The sequence below is a fragment of the Camelus dromedarius genome, chromosome 23 (assembly GCF_036321535.1).
Source record: "Camelus dromedarius isolate mCamDro1 chromosome 23, mCamDro1.pat, whole genome shotgun sequence".
Lineage (NCBI taxonomy): Eukaryota > Metazoa > Chordata > Mammalia > Artiodactyla > Camelidae > Camelus > Camelus dromedarius.
The window spans coordinates 3,373,923-3,399,088 of NC_087458.1; the positions used below are offsets into that span (position 1 = coordinate 3,373,923).

At 47.7% G+C, this 25,166-nt stretch overlaps 9 non-coding genes across 9 annotated transcripts; 5 read left to right on the top strand and 4 right to left on the bottom strand.

Moving 5' to 3' along the window:
- Nucleotides 1–464: 464 nt before the first annotated feature.
- TRNAV-CAC (transfer RNA valine (anticodon CAC)) lies at nt 465–537 on the top strand. Its single transcript has one exon. It is a non-coding gene; the product is annotated as a tRNA-Val (tRNA).
- A 1,889-nt stretch (nt 538–2,426) lies between these two features.
- On the bottom strand, nt 2,427–2,500 carry TRNAN-GUU (transfer RNA asparagine (anticodon GUU)). The gene has a single exon. It is a non-coding gene; the product is annotated as a tRNA-Asn (tRNA).
- Nucleotides 2,501–6,178: 3,678 nt separating this feature from the next.
- Nucleotides 6,179–6,250, bottom strand: TRNAH-GUG (transfer RNA histidin (anticodon GUG)). Its single transcript has one exon. It is a non-coding gene; the product is annotated as a tRNA-His (tRNA).
- A 716-nt stretch (nt 6,251–6,966) lies between these two features.
- TRNAN-GUU (transfer RNA asparagine (anticodon GUU)) lies at nt 6,967–7,040 on the top strand. The gene has a single exon. It is a non-coding gene; the product is annotated as a tRNA-Asn (tRNA).
- Nucleotides 7,041–15,141: 8,101 nt separating this feature from the next.
- Nucleotides 15,142–15,214, top strand: TRNAV-AAC (transfer RNA valine (anticodon AAC)). The gene has a single exon. It is a non-coding gene; the product is annotated as a tRNA-Val (tRNA).
- An 818-nt stretch (nt 15,215–16,032) lies between these two features.
- TRNAE-UUC (transfer RNA glutamic acid (anticodon UUC)) lies at nt 16,033–16,104 on the top strand. The gene has a single exon. It is a non-coding gene; the product is annotated as a tRNA-Glu (tRNA).
- Nucleotides 16,105–17,575: 1,471 nt separating this feature from the next.
- On the bottom strand, nt 17,576–17,649 carry TRNAN-GUU (transfer RNA asparagine (anticodon GUU)). The gene has a single exon. It is a non-coding gene; the product is annotated as a tRNA-Asn (tRNA).
- A 2,692-nt stretch (nt 17,650–20,341) lies between these two features.
- Nucleotides 20,342–20,412, bottom strand: TRNAG-CCC (transfer RNA glycine (anticodon CCC)). Its single transcript has one exon. It is a non-coding gene; the product is annotated as a tRNA-Gly (tRNA).
- Nucleotides 20,413–21,396: 984 nt separating this feature from the next.
- Nucleotides 21,397–21,467, top strand: TRNAG-CCC (transfer RNA glycine (anticodon CCC)). Its single transcript has one exon. It is a non-coding gene; the product is annotated as a tRNA-Gly (tRNA).
- The last annotated feature ends 3,699 nt before the right edge of the window (nt 21,468–25,166 follow it).

The window sequence follows — 25,166 nt, forward strand, 5'->3', positions numbered from 1 at the left end:
TCCGAGAGCCGAGAGCTCTGACCGCTGGTGCGGTGAAAAGGGCCACCGCAGCGCGGGTCCGCAGCCAGGTAGGGGCGGCGTCCACACTGCTGGGTGCGGCGTCTCCTGGGGCTCAGACGCACCTAACCCTCCGGCTCCCGCAGCCTCTGTGAGCTGGGGAGTCAGCGGAGGCGACCCTTGCCCTCCGGCGCTTAGCTTTGGACCTGGAGACCCTGCGTAGGACGCGGGTCCCCAAGTCAAGCTGTGGCGGGTCCTGAAGTCAAACTCTGGGGAGCTCCACGGTCCTCGCTTTGAGGGAGACTCAGAACCCAACGCCAGGGCCTCTCAGGAGCCGCCGTCTCCTTCCCTGACGGATCCATCGCTTGTGTTGCTAGGGTTATTCAGTTTAAAGAGTCGGTGGCCAGATTAGTGACAGCAGGACCTACGGTTTCCTGGACATACCGTCAAGCTGGGCTTCGCAGCTGGTTTCCGTAGTGTAGTGGTTATCACGTTCGCCTCACACGCGAAAGGTCCCCGGTTCGAAGCCGGGCGGGAACATTCTGAAGTTTTTCTGAGTTACACATATACATTTAAAAAACCAAAACGGGGTGTGGCAGGGGGCGCAGCTGCCTTGTCGATCTCCAATATACACAGGAGGAGTTCCGTTACTACCTGAAAAAGGGCCTTCTCAGCACTAGGAACTAAGCCTCCTTTGCCTGAGTCACTTTGGACACCGGGACACAAGCAGTTACTCTGAGGGCTCAGGACAAGTCTTCAGGTTACGTTTACACACGCAAATCCTCTTAGCTTCTTTTCTAAATCCCTCTACACGCTGACACGTGTTATGTCTCCGAAAACCAAGAACTTCATCCCTTTGAAGCACAGCTGGCTTTCCCACACCTCAGCACACCTGCAGAACACGTTGATTTGCCTAACAAGAGAACGAACCCGATTCCGCACCTGGGGCTGGAGCCAAAGACGGGTAGAGAAAGAACTTAGGCTCCTCGAATTGAGCTGACATGGCAGGAAAAAGAGCCGGTACCCGTGCCATTAGGAGGAGAGACCGTGGATTCAGGTCAGAGATTAGCAAGTAAACGGATCCGTTCATCACCCTCTGAGAGTCCATTTGACACCTGACTTATAAGGGCAATGGGAGTTTGTCCTTGGCTCTGCCGCACGCAGGACTAAAGCTAGACCAGGATGGCATTCAGGCCAGTTACCTTGTGGCCTGGCCTCAGAGCCCGAAGTGTCGCTCATGCCGGGAGAGGTAAGGGTGGTGAGCAACAGGGCAAGGACTGGGAGCACTGCACAGCAGCATTCAGCCCTGGGCCGCTAGGAATTGCCTCTTTTTCTAGTTTGCCTTTCTCTGAAAGCTGATCTTTCATAATTTTCACATGTAGAGGCCAAGCGGGGTTCCGGCGTGTTTCCCTGGTGGTCTAGTGGCTAGGATTCGGCACTTTTACCGCCGCGGCCCGGTCAGGGAAGTCTTTTTCACAGTGGGTCTTTGCTTGCGGGACGTTCCAACCGCATAGTTGGCTTTTGCCGCAAGATTCAGATGCAGATGAATCTCTGCACTGATTCCCTAAAGGTAGTTGAGGTCTTGCCTCAAGATCCTTGGCATCGCCCAGGCTGGAGGAACGGAAGTGTGATGAACAGCCAGAGCGGGGGGTGGCCTCCCGTCTTTCTGCCTTCATCTCAGAAACCTGATGTCTCGTTTACAGAGCTTTCATCCACCTGTAACCTGGGACTTTCGTTCCAAAAACTCGGTAAGAAAACAAAACCATAAAATATTTGCAACATACAAAATTTTTAATGTACTAACGTCGTATAGTCTGTACCGAAAGCACAGTTAACATTTTCCCGCGTTTGTTTCCTCACTCTCTCCTCTCCTTTTGTGTAAGAATTGCGACACTCCTTGAGGGTAAGCGCAGACATCTCACAACTCAAGATCACTGATTAGGCGACTGTCGTTGCTCCTTTCTTTGGCGTGTCCCTCCAAACCAGCTTCGGCGGGACCTGTCCTCCAAGAACACGGGAAGGCTTTGTCCTCGCGAGGAGGCCCCTCTTGACCCTTCAGGAACCTGACAGTCGTCCTCTTCAGGCTGTAAAGAAGCCTCCGGAGGAGTTTTATTCGGCTCTTCCCGATAAAGCAAGCGAGGCACCCCTTATGCTTTTAGGAACACGACCAGGCTGTCATCCCCAAGCCCCAGCGGCCCTCCAGAGGAGTCTGGAGGAGTGGGCTGTGGGGTCTTGGGTCATCTTGAGCATCACTAAAATGGACCCAGAGGGTAAGGAGCACCATCATGCCTCCACTCTTTCGAGGAACCCTAGATTCCTTCAGAGTTCTCTTGGCATAGGTTCCCTCGTGGACAAGACATAGGTGATTATGAGTAATGAAGACAGAAATAATCGCGAATCCTTTCAGCGCTAAAAAGGCCGGCCGTGGACGTCCCTGGGTGGGCTCGAACCACCAACCTTTCGGTTAACAGCCGAACGCGCTAACCGATTGCGCCACAGAGACACACACGGAGTGCTTCTCTTCATCCCCGCGGAGAGCAAGCTCTCCTTCCACGCGAGGCGGAGCCACTCGTCTTTCTCAGGACCGCGGTGCCGGCTCTAAAGCCCACAAAATCCGAGAGGTGGAGTCGACTCAGCGTGTTCGTCCGGTGGGAAAGCCGTGAGTTGGGCGATTCCGAAGGCAGAAGGGCAGCCGAGGGTCGCCACCGCGCCTTGCTCCACGCCTGCTTCAGATGCCAGCGCCCGGAGACGCCCGGGACCGCGATCACCTGGGCCTGAGCCCAGCGGAACCCAAGGGGAGTTGAACTCCCAGTGGGCTCCGTAATGCCTCCCGGTTTGCTCCGCCTTCGACCCGACCGCCTGTGCAGCGGGGCAACAGTTTAGTAGGTGTGGTCGGTTGGCTGCAGCGGGAAAGAGATCAAGTCAAAAAAGGAAACGTGAAAAAGAGCGAGAGAAAGCAGAGGCATGGAGGAGAGACCTTACTGGAAGCCTGTGAGGAGGCTCGGGCCAGATCCTGAGAGATGAAAATTGTTTTTATTATGTAGCAGAATGAGGAGGAAGAATCGGAAAATAGCACGGAAGAGAGTAAAGCACGAGCATGTAGATGGCCAAGAATTAAACAGCAAAAATACTGTGAATATATATATAAATTACTCCCAGGACCGCGATGCATCGTGAGCGGACAGTGGTTATTGGTGCGTTGCGGTTACCGCAACTTGGGTCAGACCCAAACCACAGAAGGGTACTTAGGTCTCTGATCGGTCATTCGACTGCTTTTAATGCCAGCACGAGCTACTCCCCCTAGCAGCGGTCAGAGAGCAGAGCGTACCTCTGGCCCCACAGCACGATGCAGTCAAAAGAGAAATGACCCCCACAGTGCACAAATCTGTGGACAGCCGTTCAAAGCGAAATCTAGGTCGATTCCTTGTCTCGCTATTGAGCAGGAAAAGTCCCTAAGGGTGAAATACAGTCTCTCACGGAGCCTTGTCTGTAGCTTCCTTTAAAGAAATAGTGGGGTCATAGCCGTTTTTCTAGTAGAGATAATTCAAGTATCAGGGAGAGTTTTTACACTAAAGGAGAATGAGTTTTTAATGTGTTTACAATAAAATGCGAACTAGTTGTCATGGTCTATATCAGCTTGTCTCCATCCACCGTCCAGTGATTTGTTTTTTTTTTTTTTTTTTATGGGAATAGCAAATCATTGAACTCTAGTTCACATAGTTAAAAGCACACATCTTTAATGCACAGTTTGTTGAGTCTGGGCAAATGCAATCATTACCCAGATCGAGTTAGAGAAAACTGCCATCCTCCCAGAAATGTCTGTTGAATCCCTTTCCAGGCATTTCGTGCCCTATCCTGCTTAGTTAATTACTATTCTGAGATCTATTGCCATAGATTACTATTGCCTGCTATTGAGATTCAAATGAATTAAGAGACATTTGTGTTGCGGAGGGAGCGATCTGGAGGGTATTTGCTTTAATTCCTCTGGGGAGCGTGGTTTAAAAATGGCAAAGGATGAGTGGAGTGGAGGGTGGTGACCTTGAGTGAACCTTGGTGGGCTAAGAGGCTGCACTGTGCCTGGGTGGGTACGTGTTCACAGTTGCCTGGCAGGAGAGATGCCATGATCTTGAAGGTGCATTCCCCAGGGCATCAGGCTTGTCCATCACACTTGTGAAGTGCTGACCCCTGCAATTTCTCCGCGTTTGAGAGGGAAATTCGACTGCGGAATTGGTGTCAGTGGGGTTTGGGTTCCCACTCTCTCATGATATTCCTCGGTTCGTGGTGACGACATCTCTTGCGTGATGTCTCAGCTGTGCTCTGCCTGCTCAGGGTGAGAGGCCCGCCACATCTCTGGCTCCAATGCTTGGGAATTTGGGTGTACACCCGCATATCCTGGCCCTCCTATTCCTGACCAAAGTATGGATGGGTCACACTTTTTTTTTTTTTTTTTTTGCCATACCTCCAGTTTATCAGTTTGTGTTTGGGCGCAGTATCTGCTCATTGGATTAGGCACTGGTCTGGGGAGCCCTGCAGGCTGGCTGACAAGCACCAGCAGGAGAGAAGCCACAGGACTGGGATGGTGGGAAAACATAAGGGATGTCACCCAAAGGCCTCATGCTCAACCCTTGAGCTCCACTGTCCCTTTGGGGCCAGGTCTGAAGGAGGCACCCCTTCCAGGAACATGGGCCCCGAGACCCTGCCTTCACAAGGAGGCTCCTGGGGCAAGCATGCCCTTTCTGTTCCAGGCCTAGCCAGCTCCATGGCCTCTCATCTGGCTTCCCCTCTTGCATCCCAGTGGTGTCCTTCAAGATAGTATGTCCCCCTCCCAACAAGCAGAAATGTCCCAACACCTCTCAAGTGCTTGGGGAGGGAGTTGAATCAATGTTTTCTAACAACTGGAGGACAGAGAACTTGTGGTGGCCGGAAGCAACCCCTTGCTTTGTTGGTTCTCTTGGCAGAAATGAGGGCCTGGAATTATCACTTCTCCTCGAGGGCCCTGAGTCACTGGCCAAGTTGGCATCTCTCCCACTGCTCCTCAGGAAACAAAAGGAAATCCTGCAGGGTTGAATATTACCCAGAGGAGATGCCCAGAAAGTGCTCCAGTAGAGCCCAGAATTTATACACTGAACCACTTTGGAGTGATGTTTCCATTGACCCATCCTTCCCTCAGGGAACCTCGGAGAGCAGAGAAATGATGAAAGAGGATATGTCCTTCAGTGGCAGTAAAAACTCTACTTTCTTCTGACTTGTCTCACTGCTCCCCTACGCCTCCTCTTTAGCATCTTTAGGATAGAAGGACACTGCTTTTGCTTTCCTTGCCAAATTCCTATCCATGGCGCCCTTACTTTTAATGGACAGTCGTCTCATATCCACAAATTATAGTAGAAAGGTATTCATATGAGCCTTTCCCAATGCTGTAGTTTGAAATTATCCAAATGTCCATCATTTGTAGTGTAGTTTTACTTTAGTGCGATACGTACATATATATACATACATATATATCAAAAATACAATGTTGCTTGATAACAGCTAGATAGAAAATTGTGTATTCTTTCACATGAACTTGAGGAAAGGATAAGCCTAATTTGCGGGGTAAACATCAGAATAGTGTAAAGTAGCAGGGCATGGATGGGCATTACCTGGAAAGTGTATCAAAGGGCCATGCTTGGATGCCAAAAATGCCTTGATCTATACCTTGATCCTGGTGATGATCACACATTTCAATATTCAAATAGCCGCCCATTAATGATTTGTGCATTTTGTTCTGGTAAACACACCGTAATAATTTGCTTTTAGTTTAAAAATTGGCAGTCGGATGTCCGAGAGTCTGGTTTAGACAATAACCAGACTGGAGTACACTATCAACTATTTAAAGTCTGTTCTATTTTTGTGTCAAAAGGCCTCGCTGATGTTTGAAATATATCCACCCAGAAGAGAAAAAAAAAAAAAAGATCCTTATATGATGACCATTTCCTTTGTGGAAGGTACACACAACGCTCATTTAGAGATTGAACCTGACCTTGAGATATTCTCTCTTAAATGGTGGGACCTAGAGCACGTGCAGAGAGCTTCAACCTAGTGCTCCGTTGGGTTGCCCTCCCTCCTCCTGAGCTTACTGCACTTCATGGCCAGCGAGAGGTGCTGCGCAGTCTATGCGGTTGTAAGTGCAAAAGGGAAACACTGCCGTGACTCGGATTCGAACCGAGGTTGCTGCGGCCACAACGCAGAGTACTAACCACTATACGATCACGGCGCGCCACCGACCCGGCGACAGGAAATTGCTTTGCTCTACTAATTTTGACAGAAACCCATTCCAGTTACTGCGTTGCTTTCTTGCTGGACAACAGCAGGTAGGAGTCCGTTTCTTTTAGGTCCTCCCTTCGTTATTCCCTCCTCATTCTGATGTATTTCTCATCTCCCCTGCATCCAGGCTGTGCCTCTCTGCACAGGTCTCCTGGGAATTATCTTTGCTTTGTCCTGTTCGCCCCTGCTTTCCCCCCTCCTCTTAATATTTCCTCTTTTGACCAACCTTCCCCATCCCCTTTCCCTTCCCGCCCCACCGACCGCTGCTGTGTAGAGTAAGGGCAGCGCCTGCGGCGCGGACAGTCGGGTGAAGGTGGAGCAAAGAACCCAGAGGAGCATCATGGAGCCCACCCGGCGCTCGGCTTCCCTCCGGCCCCACTCGTCTCAGGTCTGGAGGTCGCGGTCCCGGGCGTCTCCCGGGCGCTGGCATCTGAAGCAGATGTGGAGCCAGGCGCTTCGGGGACGCTCGGCTGCCCCTCTGCCTTCGGAATCGCCCAAAGCACGTTCCCACCGGACCAACAGGCCGCGTCGACTCCACTTCTCCGGTTTTCCGAGGCTTTGGAAAGGGCGCCGCGGTCCTGAGAAGGACGAGTGGCTCAGCCCAGCGTGGAAGGAGAGCTTGCTCTTCATTGCGAAGGGGGAGGGGAGGGGGGACTGTCCTTGTGTGTCTCTGTGGCGCAATCGGTTAGCGCGTTCGGCTGTTAACCGAAAGGTTGGTGGTTCGAGCCCACCCAGGGACGTGCCTCGGCTTTTTTAGGACCTGATTCAACGGTTTGCTATGTTTCTGGGCTGCACGTCCTTTCATCTAACCCTGAATGGAAGCCTCCATTGCCTGCCTTGTCATCTGTGTCTTGTCCACAACAAGAGAACCTAAGCCGAGACCATCGCTGATCCTCCCAGGAGAGCTCTGCAGGGAAACAGGCACTTGCGGTCCAGGATTCCTCGAAAGAATGGAGTGTTACCTCCGGCTTCAACCCCAGTTGAAGCTTCAACTTTCGACTAGAAACGAGTTTCAGTGAAGTTTCATCCATTGTTTAACCCTTTATATATATGAAATTAATTGACTTCTATACCTTTATTACTACAAATAATACTACAGTCATGATTCTTGTACACATGTCTCTGGGTAGCGTGCCCAAAGGGCAATTGTTCATTCTATGAAGGAGTTTACATGGTTTTGTACATATGGTCCATTTTCTCACCTTGGTTGGCTTATTAGCTATAATATGCCAATGAAGGTTTTCAGCAGTCGATGGAATTCTCTGTTATTTCAGCGACCGCTTTAGCCTTTGTAGCACACGTCTGTAACTCACAATCTGCCTTCAAGCAATGCCATAGGTGTTCACATGTCTCCCCTGCCTGCCTTTATGCTATTGTCATGCATTTTATTTTGCGTGTTATAAACCCCACAATCCAAGGTTATTACTTTTGCTTAGTGTCCCATGTTTTAAAAGAGATTTAATTAACAAGAAAAAAATCTTACATATTATCTCATGTAGATTCCATGTCCCCTGCCCTTCATTCCTTTTTGTGCATCCAGAATTCCATCTGGTGTGAGTTTTCTTTTGTGGGGAGGACTCCTTTAACCTTTCTTGTGGTGTGGGTCTCCCGGTAACTAAGTCTTTCAACATTTCTTCAAAGACTTTTTTGAGGGGAGGAGGCATAGAATTCTATGTTGACTTTTATTCCCTCAGTCCTTTAAAGATGTCTCTCCACTGTCCTTTTCACTTGCAGTGCTTCAGATGAGAAATCTGATATTTCTTAAATCTTATGTCTTATTCCTCTGGCTGCTTTTGTGATTTTTTTTCTCCAATTGATATGAGCAATTTAATTATTATGTGACTAGGTGCGGTTTTCTTCATATTTACTGTGCTTGGGGTTCGTTTGACTCCTTGGGTCAGTGGTTTATACTCTTCATTATAAACGGAAAGTTTTCTGTCATTGTTTCCCCCAAATGAGTCTGCTTGTGGGTCTAAAGCTGTGGTACATGGTAGCAGGAGGTCCTGAGGAGGATCAGCAGACCCATGTAAGTCAACTACTTTAACCTCAGAGGGAGACCTTAGAGCTTCTTTAGGTAAGTGGAGGTAACCTACTTCAGGTAACCTCTTCAAACAAGGGAGGAAGGGCTGCTTCTCAAGTAACCTGAGGCTCGGTGCAGTTTAGGATTTCAAGAGCCCCAGTTTCATCAGAATCTGCCCATACAACCCCATCCCAATGATACCAGTCCTTCTTAATAAATGTCCTGACTTGAACATAACAGATCCTGTGATGCTGAGAATTCAATTTAGATTTCCTTTGCAGAACGCAGGTCTAGACTTATACTATTAAACAAGGTATTAAGTTTGTGTCTGTTTGTTTTTTTAAAAAATAAGATAAAAATAGAAGCTTTCAGTTCCCTAACCTAAATCTTGAGCTAGGATCTTAGAACTTTGAGCTCATCATTTTGTTTCCCCAATTCCTCCTGTTTACATGCAGTTATTCAACCCATCATACTCATATCTTGACTAAAATGTTCTATGTCAGCAACTATTTGGCCATTCTAACCCTTGCCTTCTGTGGAAACCTATATACAGGTATATACAGAAGGTGATTCGGGAAAATGTTTTGCTGCTGCATGTCATGGACTGACAGTGTTCACCGACACTAGGGTCATTAATAATTTCAACTATAATCGAGTCCAAGATCCAATTCCAGATAATCTGTAACCATTCCATTTATGATCTGAATGCTAACCGAGGGTGTCACTACAACAATGCTAAACACAGTAGAACAATGGCACCCCACAAAGACTTATGACTGGGGACTTCAGCATACTGGGTCTCTGCTACCATCCCACTTTCTTGTGCCCCTACACACAAACACACATTTTACTCCCTCCTGCACATATTAGGTGAAGTAGTTGTACTTCCTGGTTTCTCAACAAAACTAGACTTGAATCACCTTGGAGGCCACAGTTTTCTGTCCCACTTGCCTCACCATCCTTCTGCTTCCTCTCATCAGATTTTCATTTATTCCTGCCCTCCTGGAGTATGTCCTTCTTCAAGCCCCTGGCCCTCTCTCTCAGATACAGGAGCTAGATGGAGAATTGTGCTATCGTTTAAATTACGGCAGGCTTGTTCCCTGGATACAAATCAACCCAAAGAAGAGCATTTGTTGTCCACTCCAGGTTTATTTTTTGTTTATTTGTTTGTTTGTAGAAAACAAACTTAGAAAACTAACACTTGAATATTTGCTTTTCCTACAAAGAGAAATTTGAAGTGACACTGCTGGTGTCTGTGAAGTTAGCTCTGAGTAGTAAAAATTGAAAGCCCTTGCATTCACCATGGGGCTGAGGAGAAATGGCAGTCAAAACTGGCTGGAAGGACGCTTCTGATTCCATAAGATACATCACTTCCACCAATGGGAAGTAACACTTCCTTTGTACAGAACAGCATAATTTATAATAGCCAAGATATGGAAACAACCCAAGTGCCGATCAACAGATAAAAGGATAAAGAAGATGTGGCATGTATATACAATGGAGTATCTTGCCATTTCCTACACCATGGATAGACTTGAGGGTATTTTGTTAAGTGAAATAAGATAAATAAAGACTAATAACATGTGTTTTCACTTATATGTGGAATATTCTTTAAAAATGTTTTTAAACAAGTGAACAAACCAACCATACAAAAACAAACATATAGGTAACAGAGAACAGAGTAATGATTACCAGAGGGGAGAGGGGAGAAAGGAGGGGGAAGTGAGTAAAGTTATTTGTTGTGAATAATTTTCTTTTGTTGCTAGCAGGACACAGAGAGCTAGGCAAAACCAAGGAGGCGGTTGTCCTTCACTGAAGGGTCTCTCCCCAAGCTGAGTTCTAGCCCTCAGGCTGACTCAAGACCCACTGCCCACCACAAACCAAGCTGAGTCTGGAGGGCAACCAGTGCTGGGGGAATGACAACCTAGTCGTGTTCCTGCAAGCACAGGGAGCGCCTTGCCTGCACCATTGAGGAAGGCCAAATTAATCTCCTTCTGAAACTTCTTCACAGCCTGAAGAGAACCAGGCGATAATGGACCTTCACTTGGGGACAAACCTTCTGATGACCTTGGAGGACAGGTCCTGCAGAAGCTGGTTTTGAGGAACTCGCCAAAGGAAAGGAGCAACAGTCCCCTAACCAGTGATCTTGAGTTGAGATGTCTGCAAGTTACTCTCAAACGGTAGAGTAACTCATGTATATGGAGACAGTGAGAAAACAAATGTGGGAAGATGTTAATTGGTGCATTTAGGTGAAGAATATAATGCTGTATGTTTCAGTTTTTTGTTTTTGAAAGGTACTCAAGTCCCAATTAAGTGGACACTCAGAAGAAGATGCTAGGTTTCCAGAATGAAGGGAAGGAGAGGGTGCCAGTGGCTGGCCAGGCTGCTTATCACACGGCACCTACTCCTATTCCCAGGCTGGGAGAGGTCTTAGACCCTGAGACCTAGACTCACCAAGCTTGAGGATTCCATGGATAGACTTCTGCAGTGGGCCTTGAGAAACATCACACTCTAGAAACGAAATGAGACCTGCTGGGTGAGGAAACCTCTGCAATACTAGGAACTTACCCGACGGGTCGCGGCGGTGAAAGCGCCGAACCCTAGCCACTAGACCACCAGCGGGCTGAGAGCCAACTTTTTTAAATGAACAAGGTCATCTGAAATGAGTATGTGCTACTTCCGCCGCCGGTACGGAGACCCCCCCCCACACACACACACACAGAACGGTACCCGAAGAACGTTCCCTCCTTGCTTTCTCCAAAAGCTGAGCCCGACACGAAAGGCCGAGCGCGCTCCGGGACAGTGGACGCTCCCGCGAGGCCCGCCATGTCCGACAAGTCCCGAGTCCCAGTCGCACCTGAGATCTGCCCTGGAGTCGCGCCCTTGCGGGGCGGGCCGCGCGTGCAGAGAAGGTCGTCAGGGCCGAAGCAGTAGAGACGGCACGGGAGGCGCCTGGGGTCAGATCTCGGGATCCCCAACATCATAAAAGACTCCTGGTGAATGCAGAAACTGGGACGGCTGGATGGAAAATGCTTTGAAACAAGGATTCGCGCGCACACCTGGATCCCGGGTCTTCCCCCCTACCACCTGCTGCGCCGCCTGCCCTTTCCCCGCCTTAGGTCGTGCCAGCTCCCGCCTTCCCTCTGCTCGGGCCCAGAGATGGCTCTGGCACAGCGTTTTCCTCAGACCCCACATCCAATTACTTAGAACTTCGTGTTTTCGTCTCGGTGAAATGTGGACTTTTCCTACACAATCCCTCCTTTTCGCGACTCTGAATTTGGGCAAACGAGTCTCCCGATAAAGGCGGGGAAATCAGTTTAACGCGCGACTCCCTCACCTTGAACCTCGGATCGTGGGGGTGGGCCGCCGTTGCGCTTTCTCCTGGGCTCCGTCCCTCTTCCGGGCGCGTCCTCCAGGGCAGGCGCAGGGCCGGGGCCCCTGGGCGCGCTCCTCTCGCCGGGTCTGGAGCCCCGCGCGCCTTCCGCTGGGGCTGCAGGGAAGCTCCGTGGGCCGCCTTGTAGGGTTTGCGGAGCCCAGCGCAGCGCGCCTGTGTGTTTGTGGCCCCTCCCTCGGGCGCCGCTGTCCTTCCGCCCCTGTCGGAGAAAGGACCACTGCCCCCTCATCCTGCCCACGTGGGACCGCGGCGGGCCGGACGCGACCGAAAGACAGAGGATCCCTTCCTCTGACTCGGCGTGGGAGGTGAAAACTCGTACTTAGAGGGAGGAAAGAAGAGGGGTGGAATCTCATGAAATGTCCTGACCCAAAGCTCTTTGGGGACTCAGTCCTCCGGCGCCGGGGAGGATGGCGCCGTCCAGTCGCACCCTCGATGCATCTCGAGCCAAAGCAGGACAAGGCAGAGCACCGCCTTGGGGGTCTCGCGAGCGAGCTGCCCGCGTCTTCCTCAGGGTCGGAGCGCTTGAACTTCAGGTGTGAAGGAAACGCGGTGAGCACCTCACCAAGACAGGAAGAAAAGCATCCGCAGGAGACAATGGCACGTCTTCCTCCAAACTTACAAAGTTTTACTTCTAAAGGAAATGAGGGAGAGGGAGGGAGAGGGAGAGGGAGAGACAGAGACAGAGACAGAGACAGAGACAGAGACAGAGACAGAGACAGAGAACTGCATTAAAGTCTCTCAGCAAAGAGAATCGCTTTCTGCCGGCGGGCCGTGGGCTGCGAGGTTGATCTCAAAACCCCTCCAGGCACCGGCCTTCTGTGAAAACCGCCTTTACCTCCTCGTCCGCGTCCTAGGTTAAGCCTCGCACTCCACCACCTGTTAAACAGGAAAATTACACAAGGCAAATGAAAGAAGTTTCGGGCGTTGTAAAAGCTAACACAAAACTGTCCTTCAAGCAGAATCTCAACGGAGGAGGGAGGGATGAGCAACGGCGAGGTGTGCGCGGCCTGCGCCTGGGTGGTCCACGGATTTCCGTCCACGGATTTCCGCGGGGCCTGATGTCCAGACGAATTCAGGACAGACCGGGAAGCATGGCTTGGACGCGCTGATGTTCGATATTTTCTAACAGCCAAACGGCCTGAGACGTCAGCCTGTGCTACGCTTCCTGCTGAACGTGAAAGTGGGGTGAAACTATTGGGCTTAAATTAGACGAGTAGAACCAGCGGCGGCGGCAGGAGCGCGTGGAAACCCCTCTGCCCGCGAGGACGCGCGGGAGGCGCGGCGAGGAAAGTGCTTGAGAGGTAGGAGCTCTCGGGTCAGGCGCACTCGGAGCGGAGCGGAGGGCGGGCCCTAGGGTTCCGGGGTGGATTCGAAGCACTGCTCAGTTCCCAGAGCCGAGACGCTGACCGCCGGCGGTGGGAAAAGAGAGAGCGAGGTTCGCAGACCAGAGGTGCGGCGTCTGCGCTGCTGGGCGGCGGGGTCACCTGCGGCTTAGACGCACCTACCCCCCCCCCCCCCGATCCCGCGGCTTCCGGCAGCTGTGGAGTCAGCGGGGCAGACCCCTGGACTAGGGCGCTTAGTTGTGGAACTGGAGACCCGGCGTTGGGTGTGGGGTCCCGAAGCCAGAGTGTAGGGGGCCCCAGGGACCTCGCTTTCCGGGAGGAGCTGAACCCTAAGCCAGGGCCTCTCCGAAGTCGCAGCCTCCTTGCCTGAGGGATCGCCTGTGCTCCCTGAGTCCGTTTTCTTTCAAAAATGTTGGTGGCCTTCTTGAACAAACTGATGTGCCTAAACAGCTTCTCCATTCACTTGTAAAAATAGATCTGTCTGTGTACCATCTTGGTCTCCCCCCCCCCCCCGATTTTATTAAATTTCAGAACAGCACTCTAGGCCGCTTTAGTCTCAGTGTGAGATTCCCTGTGACTATCTGGAAGGAAAACAGAGCCAAGACCTCTGGTCTTAAATATATAGGAATTTCCTTTCTTTAGTCTTCAGGAGTAATATGTAAAAACAAGTAGGGGTCTAATCTCCTAGAAGGTAGGCATTTCTATCCTTGAAGAGAATATGTCCTCAGAGTACTAGCACTTTTAGAGGAAAAGCCAAGGTATATAGGGTGTGTGGCCATCCCATCAGTGGAGCATGAGAGAATGGCATATCATTGTGGGAAGAAAAAAAGAGTTTGGGGAACTCCCATTGCTACCGCTTTTTGTGAGATGTTGATCTGTGCTCCCTGAGCTTGACTTTTAAAAGAATTACTCCGGCAGCTCAAGTAGTATTCTTGGATGGTCTTGCTGTTCTTATTTCTCCTTATGTTGTGTGTGTGTGTGTGTGTGTGTGTGTGTGTGTGTGTGTGTGTGTGTGTGAGAGAGAGAGAGAGAGAGAGAGAGAGAGAGAGAGAGAGAGAGAGAGAGAGAGAGTGGCCATGGGTTTTCATTTGTAACTCCATCTGTTTAGGAGAGTGGGCTCTCCACAAGGGAACCTGCTGTGAACTTCACTGCAGCAAGAATGTAGAGAGAAATGGGACTTACTCCACTAAGGCTCTCATCTCACACCTTAAGGAGAAGAAGGAGATTTCTAGGAAAACTGGGCTAAATTTTCTTTATTCTCCATCGTTTTAATAAGACAAGTTGTTTGGCTTTCCTATTCTGACCTATGTTATGTTCTGTTATAATGTGCCCCCAAAGAAAAGAGGCCAATCAGTGTCTGTATATTTTATTCCTTGATTCCTCTCAGTTTCTTCTTGATTTTCGGCATTTGTCAAATTCCTAATTTGAATATGGGTTAGCAAATTTAAACTTCATGTTTGTACCTACCCAGGGGACTCCCCAGATTTTGAACTTGAGTTAGACTAAGAGGAATCCATGAGTTGTTATCTGGCCAGACTTAAGTAGATTCTATTTTCTTGGTTCTCCCTCTACGTAGGACCTCTTATTTTATTGTCCCCTCTTCTAGATCAATTCTCCTTTGATTTGGATATATTGAAGTTTTGTTGAGAAGGAGGTTGAAGAGTAGATTAGTAAAATTCCAAGATCAAAATTACAGTGTGTTAGAGAGTGTGTGTGTGTGGGGGGGGGGGAAATTAGTCTCTTTTTCCCCCTACATGGGATAAAACACTGTGAAATTTAATCTTCAGCTGAAGGTCCTGCAATTCTCCTAAAATATCGTTATTTGTTTCTTTCTTTAACAAAGTTTAAGCTAGTGTCAATAAATTAAAAAGAGAAATTGCTTGCTTGTCCATTTCAGCTTTGTTTTATGCCCGTTTCATACTGTTCTCTGTGTTGTAATTTATGCTTTCAAAAGCATAAAGAGTTCAATTTAAGTAAACTGTTTAAGAATAAAGCTTTTTTTTTTTTTTTTTAAACGTTGGTGGCCAGTTGTGGCAGGAACTCAGTTTTTAATATATCTGTAGCGAAAAACAAGCAGGCGTGTGGTTTCCGTAGTGTAGTGGTTATCACGTTCGCCTAACACGCGAAAGGTCCCCGGTTCGAAACCGGGCGGAAACAAGCTTTTTCCCTGAAACCTACCTTCATGAGAAAGGGTGAATGGAATGCGTTGTGGCAGCATATGCAGCTGCATGCATTTTTATCTCCCCAAAACATAGAACTTCTTTTACTACCTGAAAGCCTACTCAGTATTAGGAACCAGGCCTCCATTCTAGGTCACTTTGGACACTAGGACTCACTTTCTCTTCTGGAGCCTAAATCTCCTCTCTGACTCACACTATGTCTTTGAAAATTGACTTTCCCTCACCTCAGCACACCTACAAAATACGCTGATTTGCCTGACAGAATAAAAGAAAACGAACCGAATTCTGCACTGGGGTGGGAGGGTTCGACCCAAAGACATGTAGATGAAGAATTTCAGGCTCTACAAATTGAGATTGTTGCGGAGGAAAAGGAGCCAGTATCCCTGCCATTATCAGAAGAGCCCCTGGACTCAGAGCAGAGATCGGACAGTAGGCAAATCAGCTCAACATTCGCTGAGAGCCAAGTCCTCACCTGACGTCAAAGGAAACCTCACCTGAGGTTCGGAAAGAGCGCATGCCTTCGGCTCTGCTGCACACAGAGCTAAAGCTAGAATAGGATGGAACACATGCCGGTTAATGTGGCCTGGCCTCAGAGCCCAAAGCGTAGCCCAGGCCAGGGGAGGGGAAGGGTGATGAGCAGCAGGCCAAGGACTGGGAGCCTCGCACAGCTGCATTCAGCCCAGGGGTGCTGGGAATCCTTTCCTTTTCTGCTCTGTCCGTCTCTGAAATCTAAGCTTTACTGTCACAATTTTCACCTGGAGGCGCCAACTTTGCAGGGGAAGAGACTCCTGCGTGTCCCTGGTGGTCTAGTGGCTAGGATTCGGCGCTTTCACCGCCGCGGCCCGGGTTCGATTCCCGGTCAGGGAAATCCCTTTTCGATGTGTCTGTCTTTTCCGGACCACTGGCGATTTACTTACTGTAAGGTCCACCTGCAGAAGATCCTCTGTGCTAAGTCCCTATTACTGGGTTGCATCAGGCTTGGTGGCTGCTGCAGGGGAAGGATAGATGTGATAAGCCCCCAGGCTGGCAGCCTTCTCCTACCCTCCACTCTTTTCTCTCTTCATCTCACAAACCTGCTCTCTCACGCTTGGAGTCTTCATTCAAAGAGAATCTGAGAGTTCTAAAAACGCATTAAGAAAAGGAAAACGTAAAGCCTTTGAAACATACACAAACTTTGAAATACCAATATCATATATCCTGTTCCTAACCGCACAATGAACATTTCCCCACCTTTGCTTTCTCACTCCTCTCCGTATGTGTGAAATGCCACACCATCTGAGAGTAACTTGCCTACATCTCAACTCAAGATCACTCGCTGCTTGGGCCTGTCGCTGTGGCTCCTTTCCTTTGGCGAGTCCCTCCAAATCAGATTCTGCGGGACTTGTCCTCCAAGGCCACAGGAAGGCTTTGTCCTCGTGAGGAGCCCCCTTGTGTCCCTTCAGGAACCTGAAATCCCATCTCTTCAGGCTGCAGAAAAGCTTCAGGAGGAGTTTTATTCAGCTCTCCCCGGACTGCAGGCCAGGAGCACCTCGTAGGAACACGACTGGGTTGTCATCCCCCAGCTGCCGCTGCCTCCGGACCCCTCCTGGCTGCCTCCGTGGGCAGCGGGGTCTTGGGTCAGCCTGAGCGCTAGAACCACCCACCTGGGGAGAGGCCCTTCAGGGAAGTGCGGCCGCCCCCTTGGCTCTTGCCTGGCTCCGTGTGCCCTGCAGGGAGCGTGAAGGATTCTGACCTGACAGAGAGCAGAACCTTTCCTGTGGTGGGAGGATGAGGGGAGTAGGTAGCAAATGCGTCAGAGGGTGGGGGAAAGTTCTCAAGGGCTTTTCAGAATTGTCGGCAAATCGGTGCTGTCACCTGGGTGACTACCCCTGTGGTAATGGTGCTTGTCCGGACCTGAGTCCAAGCAGACAGAGGCATCCTGATTTGCAGTGTAGGTTCCGTTGTGCCTTCCTCCAAAGTGGGGTAGTAACCCAGCTTCTAGTTCCAGGATCCCATTGCATGGTATCCATGTGTCCCTACCCACCCCCACCACGACCACCCCTGAAGTTTCTTTCTTGGTGATATGTAAATCAAGGGGGGAAAATTTAGCTCTAGGTAAATTGGTGGTCTTCAGTGCTAGGTTAAAGAAAATAATACTTCTAAAGACTATAGAGAATTCTAATCATTGACATGGCATAGACAGTGGGTCACGTCGCACTTCTAAAGATAACTCTTTGTATGCGTCGTCAGTTTAACAACTTATATCCTCCTGTTGCGCATAAGACTCGAGAGACAAGAAAGTGCATGTGCAGAGTAGAAATAACCGCAAAACAGCTTTTACACGCTAGTAACTGAGACGCGTCCCTGGGTGGGCTCGAACCACCAACCTTTCGGTTAACAGCCGAACGCGCTAACCGATTGCGCCACAGAGACGCCTACAGCGAGTTTGCTGTCCCTTTCTCCGTCACCTCAGCCGCACAGAAAGCGAGGCCTCCTTCCGCGCTAAGCGGAGCCACTCGCCCTTAGCAGGACAGCTGCACGGGCTCCAACGACTCGGAAAACCGGAGAAACCGATGGGAAACCAGTGCGCTGGGAGAGCCGGAAGGCAGAAAAGCAACCAAAGGTCCTGGCTGAGCCTTGCTCCACACCTGCCGTATATGCCAGCGCCCCGGAGACGCCTGTGCCCACGACGCCCCGGGCCTGAGTCGAGTCGGCCCCAGGAAAGCTGGACCCGAGACTGGCTTCGCGATCGCTCTTTCTATTCTTTGTTCTGCCTTCACCAGGGACCCATTGTCCTCTGGGCTGTGGTTTAGTAGGTGTGGTCGGTTGGCTACACCAGGAAAGAGATCAGGTCAAAACAGGAAACATGAAAAGGAGCAAAAGAAAGGAGAGCCATGGATGGATGAGACAAGGCGACCTCCTAGAAAGTCTGTGAGGAGGTTTGGGCCAGATCATGAGAGATGAAAATTGTTATCGTATAGCTGAGTAGAGAAGGAGAATCGGAGAAGAGTATGAAAGAGAAAAGCAGGAACGTCTGTAGGTGTCCAAGAATTAAACAACAAAAATAGTGTGAATATATTTATGTAAAAAAAAATTATCCCCAGGCCTGTGGTGCATCGTGACTGTGTAGCTGTAGGTAAAAAAAAAAATTGAGTTGAGGCTGCACCAGCCTTGGTTCAAACCCAGTTTACAGCAGGGTACTCTCTCTAATTGGTCATCTGACTTGCTTTTAATGCCAGCATAAGCTACTCCCCTTAGCAGCAGTCAGAGCAGAGTTTACCTCTGGCCCCACAGCATGATGCAGTCAGAAGAGAAATGACTCCCACAGTGCACAAATCTGTGGGCAGCCGTTCAAAGCAAAATCTAGGTCGGTTCCTTGTCTCACTATTGAGCAGAGAAAGTCCCTAAGGGTGAAATACCACCTCTCAAGGAGCCTTGTCTGTAGCTTCCTCTAAAGAAATAGTGTAGTCATAGCCATTTTTCTAGTAGAGATAATTCAGCTATCAGGGAGGGTTTTCACACTAAAGGAGAACAAGTTTTGAATAAGTTTACAATAAAATGCAAACTAGTTGTCATGGTCTATATCAGCTTGTCTCCATCCACCATCTACTATTTTTTTTTTAATGGGAACAGCAAATCATTGAACTCTAGTTCACATAGGGGAAAAAACACACATCTTTAATGCACGATTTGTTGAATTTTAGCAAATGTAATCATTACCCAGATCAAGTTAGAGAAAATTGCCACATTCCAGAAATATATGTTGAACCCCTTTCCAGGCAATTCCTACCCTAACTGGTTTAGTTACCATTCTGAGAGCTATCGCCATAGTTTATTACTGCCTGCTATTCAAATTCAAATGAATGAATACACTTTTTTTTTGTATCTGGCTTTTTTCATACAATATTATGCTCATTAGACATCCATATTTTTGTATGTCACTTCTTAATTTTGGTATTATTGGGATAATTTTGTGTTCTTGTGTCACAATCTCCCAATACAATAGTTGTCAACACAATGGAAGCAGATCACTGTTGCTTGGAGAATGTTAGTACTTCCATTGTTCACATGCTGGTCTACCCAGTGCTGTGCTTGGAGCCAAGGAAGAAGAGATCTGCCATGGGCCCCGCTCTGGCCCTCTTCTGGCTGCACCTTGTTCCATTAGGCAGGATCATGTGGAGCAAAGAGGACATTCCCACATGAAACCCATGTCCTCCCTTCCCCATAGACCTATCCAATGAACAAAGAATCCCCAAATCCTTCACACAAGTGTCTTTTAGCCCATGTATACAGACTTTGAATCTTTCTTGCATGTCAAACTGAGGGCAAAAGATACTTTTGTTTGTTTGTTTGCTTGCTTGCTTGTTTGTTTGTAGTCAGACCTAGGGCTTGTGGACAATGTGGCTTCAAGAGACTGCTTTTTAGGGAAAGCTAGTGGATGCAGCATGGGTGTGTTGGACGTGCATCTTGGACTTCTTCACCATACTGTAATGTTATCTCATTGAGATTTCCCTTTTAATATCTTTTATTGGTAATGAATCTGAACACCAATACATGTTTATTAGTCACTTGGACCTCCTCTTATAAGGGTTCCCCCACCCTCACCCCAGGAGCTTGGTGAACTTCCTATAGGTCTATCTGTCTGATCTTGTTTTGGAAGAATTCATGAAATATCTTCACTACTAGTTGATCACGCCGACTTCAGGTACATTCACCCAATTTGTGGTTTGTCTTTTTATTCTTTATTCTGTGTTTTGATGAACAGAGGTTTTTTCTGTAGTAAAATTGATCAGTCTCCAAGATTAAGAAACAGGAGAAGGAGGGAGAGAAGGAGGAGAAGGAGTGTGGGAGGAGAGGGGGTGGGGAGGAGGAGCATAGGAAGAAAGAGGAAGAAGAGAAGAAAGTGGGATTGGGGGATGAGGTAGAAAGTTATTACTTGTTAAAGCATGGGAAGAACCTCACGGCCACAGGGCTCTGCAAAGTCCCAGTTTACATCAACTCCTTAATATCTTCTGCTCAGAACTGCCTTGTGGATTTTAGCTCATTTTCTTACTGCTTGTGGTCCAAACCACAATATGAGACAGCGGGCAAAAGCAGAGCGAAAAGGGAAGTCATCATACTATGTTGCATTGGCCGGGAATCGAACCCGGGTATCCCGCATGGGAGGCGAGAATTCTACCACTGAACCACCAATGCTCCCTTCATTGGCCCCTGCTCTTTATCTCTAGCAAGAATCTCCACAGAGACGAACGGTCCTGCAATGGAGAGACAAGAAATTTCCCAATTGGGTTTACACCACTGTCTTGGGCAGACAGAGCTCTCATCCTCCCAACACAGAAATTTATGTCCAGAATAATCAACAGGTAATGCTTTACTTTATTGGGTGCACCACTTTATGCCTGCACCTTCCATCCATCAACTCTTACCTGCATTAATACAACCAGATAAAAAGTCAGTCTCCCTACACCCAGTCTAGTCTACACCAATCCATTTGTCACACTGCATCTTGAGTAACCCTTGCAAAGATAGGAGCTGCAGAGCTGCAGCCATGTTTCTCTCCCTGAGAAGCCCAGCTAGCTGGAGGCTGAGTCGTAAACTGAAGCTCAACAAAGAAAACGACCATCACCTTGGACCTCCAAGAGCTTTGGTTCTATCTGCCCTCTGCCCATCAGCCAACACACGCACCAGCTCTAGCCAGCACGCTTTCAGTTACCACTTACATCAAAAAGATTTACATTTATTCCCACATCTCTTTCTAAACGACAAACCTGTACTTTCAACTCACACCTCGGAATTCACGTCAGTGCCTCATATGCATCTCAGAGTCACAAATGCTAAAACTCAACACACGGGTGAGTTCCCTGTCAGCATGCCACACCCACCTCCACCTCAGCACTCTATGATCAGACCCAGGCACAGTATCTCCCAAAGAGTAGTTGTGCACTGAGGAATGCATCTTCAGTGAGGAAATTAAGTCTGGTGTTTTGATTTAAACGCCACAATTTGATAGTGTTGCCTGATGTCAGCCTTCCATGTAAGTAAGCCTTTGCTCTGGGTGTTTTTTTCCATTTGTTCTGCATGTCTACCAAAGAGGCCAGTTTAAACTTGTTTTTAAAACTCTTTTCAAAGTGCTTCCCAACACTCTATCTAGTCAGACCTAGTATTTTACATGAAACCAGAGCATTGGTGGTTCAATGGTAGAATTCTCGCTTCCCACGCGAGTGATCCGGGTTCGATTCCCGGCCAATGCACCAAGATACCCACACATTTTTTTTTTCCTTCTGGGAAGAAATTGATGTCAGGGTGAACTCGTTTTGCAGCCCCCCAGGCCATGAAGCGATCACTCATACTTCAGTGCTAGACCGGCTGAGCACCACTACTTGGCTAAAGCATGTCTTTGAAGCCCTACATGTGTTCTGGCGGGTCTCTGCGGTTTGGAATACTTGAAACCGAAACCACTGTTACTATTATCCTTTCTCCTAGCCTACATCGCACTATTGAGGAGCAAGAAAAGAAGGTCATCAAAAAAAAAAAAAAAAAAAGGATATTGAAGGACAGCAGCTGCGTCGGAAGAAATGTCAAGGGATGAGGGAAAGGGGACGCTTGTGGGAAGGAATTCGAATGGAGAAGAAAGAAGTTGCCTAGTCTCTGACCTTCCTGGGGAGGTAGACCCTAGTTTGCTAGTCTTGGTAAAAGTAAGGACAAAGATGAACCCCTAGTGGAGAGGTGCACCCACATGAAAATCATTTTTATCTTGTCTTTTGGTTTTACATTCCACCAATCTAATCTTCTGGTCAGTAGATCTTTGTTTTGTATTATTAATACTCTATAGAACTGTTCTGGGATTACACATAGCAGCCAAAGTTCTCATAGTCACTCCTTCCTTGCACAGTTTCCTCTATTATTAACATCTTTCATTTATGTGATACGTTTGTTACAATTAACAAACCAATATTGATACATTATTATTAACTAAAGTTCATGGTTTGCATTAAAGTTAACTCTATGAGGTTTGACAAATCCATAATGCCACGTATCCACCATTATTGTGTCATAGAGAATACTTTGGATGCCTTAAAAACCCCCTGTGCTCCACCTAATCATCCTTCTCCCCTTCCTATCCAAACCCTGGCAACCACTTATCCTTTTTACTGTCTGTATAGTTTTGCCTTTCCAATGTCCTAGAATTGGAATCGCACAGTATGTGCTCTTTTCAGACTGGCTTCTTTCACTTTGTAATGTGAATTTAAGGTTCTTTCATACCTTTTGATTACAGCCCATTTCATTTGTTCAATTCATTCCCTATTGAAGGGCATCTTGGTTGTTTCCAGTTTGGGACAATTATTAATAAAGCTACTTTAAACTTTCATGTGTGAATTTCTGTGTGGACATAAGTTTTCAACAAATTTCTGTAAGTGCCTAGTAGGAGCACGATTGCTAGATCATATTGTAAGGCCATGTCTAGCTTTGTAAGAAACTGCCAAACTCTGACCCTAAGTGGCTGTATCATTCTGCACTCCCACAAGCAATGAATAATGATTTCTGTTGCTCCACATCTTCACTAGCATTTGGTATGGTTAATTTTTTGGATTTAACTATTCTGATGAGTGTGCAGTGGTATCCCACTGTTATTTTCATTTGCAATTCCCTAATTACACATGATGTTGAACATCTTTTCCTTACGCTTAGTTGCCACTTGTATATATTCTTTGGTGAGGTGTCTGTTTAGATCTTTTGCAATTTTTTTTAGATTGGAATCAAAATGTTTTTCTTATCTTTGAGATTTAAGAGTTCTTTGTATATTTTAGGTACAAGTCCTTTAAGAGATACGTGTTTTGCAAATATTTTCTCCCAGTCTGTAGCTTGTCTTTTCATTCCCTGAAATGTCTTTTGCAGAGCAGATTTTCATTTTCATGAAGCCCAACTAATAAATCTTTTTCTTTCATGAATGGTGCTTTTGTTTTTGGACCCAGAATACTTAGTGTCAAGCCCAAGGTCACATAGATTTTCCACCATGCTGTCTTCTGGTACTTCTATAGTTTTGCACATTACTTTTAGTTCTATGAACTATTTTGAGTTACATTTTGTGAAAATGTAATGTCGGTGTCTAGATTTGTCTGACATACCCTTACAGCTTGGCTTCTGCATAGAAATTATGTTATGCTAACAGATCCACTCAAGAGAAGTTGCAGAAATGAGAAGAGGCATTTTCTGCAGTTATTGCTGGTGGCAAGTAAGGTTATGGAACCATCAGTGTTTAGATACACCTGTGGTTGGCAGCCATAGTCTAGTTTCAAATTACCTTTTTGATGCTCTTTAGTGGCAGTAAAAATTCCACTTTTCTATGACTTGCCTCACTTCTCCCCTCCACTCCTCCATACTAAAACCTATAGGATAGAAAGCTGCTGGTCTTGCTTTTCTTGCCAATTTCCCTAGTGCTGTAGTTTGGAATGACCCAAATATCCATCACTTGTGGTGTAGTTTTACATTAGTGTAATGCTTACTATTATAAACACCAAAAGTAAAGTGTGAGAAATGCAATAACGTACAAATATAAAAAACATTAAGTTGCTCGATAATAACAGCTAGATAGAAAAGTTATATACTCATTCATAGGAACTTGAAGAAAGGACAAGCCTAATTTGTGGGGTAAACATCAGAACAGTTTAAAGCAGCAGGGGGTGGATGGGCACCTGAAAAGTGTATCAAAGGGCCATGCTTGGATGCTAAAAAATGTCTATGCCTTGATCCTGGTGATGATCACACATTTCAATATTCAAATAGCTGCCCATTAATGATTTGCACATTTTGTTCTGTAAACACACATTAATTTCCTTGTAGGAGAAAAATTGGGGGTCATATGTCAGAAAATCCAGTGAAGACCAAGACCGATTTGGAGTATATTGTAAACTCTTTAAAAATTTGTTCTGTTTTGTGTAAAGAAGCATGACTGATGTTTAAAATATTTCCACTAAAAAAAACAAAATAAAACAAAATAAAACAAAACAAAACCAAATCCCTATGACGAGACTATTTCCTTCGTGGAAGCCTACTCACAAGGTTCAAACCTGATTTTTAGATATTTATTCTTACTGAGACGTTTCAGGCCTAATGCGGTTTCGAGCTGACTTTTCTTCTGACCTTGCTGCGTTTCGTGGGCATTTCCGGTAAATACAACCTAAACCACAAACCTGCCCTGACTCAGACTCGAACCAAGTTTACTTCAGCCACAACGCAGAGTACTAACCACCATACGATCACGGCGCGCCACACTGCAGGCGGTAGACTGCTCTCTTGCTATACCAGTTTTGACCTAAAACGATTTCAATTGTTGAATTGCTTTGTTGTTGAACAGCTGCAGGTTCTCGTTCCTTTCCCTCATGTCTTCCTTCCTTTATGTCCTCCCCATTCTGATGCATTTCTCATCTCCCCAGCAGCCAGCCCTTCTTTCTGCACAGTTCCAGATAATTATCTTTGCTCTATTCTTACCTCTCCTGCTTCATTCCCGCCTCTGTATATTTCCTCCTTCAATCAGTCTTCCCAAACCCCTCTTTTTGGCTCCCGCGGCAAGCAAGGGGAGGGCAGCGGTAGCGACGCAGACCATCAGATGAAGGTGGAGCAAACCGGGGGCCATCGCGGAGCCCAAACGGCATTCAGCTTCCCTGGGAGCCCGCTTGGTTCAGGCCCGGGGCGTCGAGGGTCCAGACCTCTCCGGGGCGCTGGCAAGGCGGCGGATGCGGAACAAAGCTCAGCCAGGACCTTCGGCTGCTTTTCTACCTTCCGGCTCGACCAATGTACGCGTTTCCAGCGGATTTCTCTGGTTTTCCTAGACTTTGGAGCCCGTGCAGCTGTCCTGCTAAGGGCGAGTGGCTCCGCTTAGAGTGGAAGGAGTGCTTGCTCTCTGTGGGGGGTGTGGTGGGGGAGGGAGGAACAACGAGCACTCTGTAGCT